The 1590-nt window shown below is 33.8% G+C and overlaps 1 non-coding gene across 1 annotated transcript; it reads left to right on the top strand.

The window, feature by feature from the left end:
• Window positions 1–243: 243 nt before the first annotated feature.
• On the top strand, window positions 244–351 carry LOC148564054 (small nucleolar RNA R71). The gene has a single exon (XR_015884392.1). It is a non-coding gene; the product is annotated as a small nucleolar RNA R71 (small nucleolar RNA).
• The last annotated feature ends 1239 nt before the right edge of the window (window positions 352–1590 follow it).

Genomic DNA, 1590 nt, shown 5'->3' with positions numbered 1-1590 from the left:
CTGAGCCAATATGGCATTCAGAGCATCAACCTCAAGAACTCCCTTCTTCATAGGCGTCCCATTACTCACAGGATTCCTTTCAGAATTGTACATGAATTGGTTATTAGCAACCATGTCAATGAGTTCTTGAGCTTCTGCAGGCGTTTTCTTTAGGTGAATGGATCCACCTGCAGAAGTGTCCAGTGATATCTTTGATAGCTTAGATAAACCATCATAGAATATATTCAGGATGGTCCATTCTGAAAGCATGTCAGAAGGACACTTTTTAGTCAACTGTTTGTATCTTTCCCAAGCTTCATAGAGGGATTCACCTTCTTTCTGTCTGAAGGTTTGAACATCAGCTCTAAGCTTGCTCAGCTTTTGAGGAGGAAAGTACTTGGCTAAGAAAGCCGTGACCAGCTTATCCCAAGAGTTCAGGCTGTCTTTGGGTTGAGAATCCAACCATAATCTAGCTCTGTCTCTTACAGCAAAAGGGAAAAGCATGAGCCTGTAGACTTCAGGATCTACTCCATTAGTCTTAACAGTATCACATATCTGCAAGAATTCAGTTAAGAACTGAAAAGGATCTTCAGATGGAAGTCCATGAAACTTGCAGTTTTGCTGCATCAGAGAAACTAATTGATGTTTCAGCTCAAAGTTGTTTGCTCCAACGGCAGGAATGGAGATGCTTCTTCCATGTAAATTGGAATTAGGTGCAGTAAAGTCACCAAGCATCTTCCTTACATTATTATTATTTTCGGCTGCCATCTCCTCTTCCTGTTCGAAAATTTCTGAAAGGTTTTCTCTGGATTGTTGTAATTTAGCTTCTCTTAATTTTCTCTTCAGAGTCCTTTCAGGTTCTAGATCTGCTTCCACAAGAATGTTCTTATCCTTGCTCCTGCTCATATGACAAGGAAGAATGCACAGAAAAATAATAATAATAATAGAGATCCTTTATACCACAGTATAGGGATCTCTGTGTAAGTAGAAGAAGAGGGGGAGACAAAGAATGTAATATAATGGAAGAAACACAACTGTGAGGATGGCAGAGATGTGAGATGAGATGTTAGGATATGAATGAATAAATAGAATAAGATGGGGGAGGGATAATTTTCGAAAATTATTTTGGAAAAGAGTTAGTGATTTTCGAAAAATGGTTTTTGAAAATTGTTAGTATTTTTTCGAAAAATTTTTAAAATTAAAAATAAAAATAAGAATAATTAGTTAATTAAAAAGAAATTTTTGAAAAAGAGGGAAGATATTTTCGAAAATTAGAGAGAGAGAGTTAGTTAGGTAGTTTTGAAAAAGTTAAGAAACAAACAAAAAGTTAGTTAGTTAGTTGAAACAAATTTTGAAAAGATAAGAAGTTAGGAGGTTAGGAAAGATATTTTGAAAAGATATTTTTGAAAAAGATAAGATGAGAAGATATTTTTGAAAAGATATGATAGAAATTAGTTTTTGAAAAAAGATTTGATTTTTAAAATCACAATTAATGACTTGATTCACAAGAAATCACAAGATATGATTCTAGAACTCAAAGTTTGAATCTTTCTTAATAAGCAAGTAACAAACTTCAAATTTTTGAATCAAAACATTAATTGATTATGTTAT

This window comes from Arachis ipaensis, chromosome B5 (genome assembly GCF_059453495.1).
Source record: "Arachis ipaensis isolate K30076 ecotype BB chromosome B5, ASM5945349v1, whole genome shotgun sequence".
Taxonomy (NCBI): Eukaryota; Viridiplantae; Streptophyta; class Magnoliopsida; order Fabales; family Fabaceae; genus Arachis; species Arachis ipaensis.
Note: the sequence above shows the minus strand (reverse complement) of the source record. Positions and strands in the feature narration are given on the sequence as shown.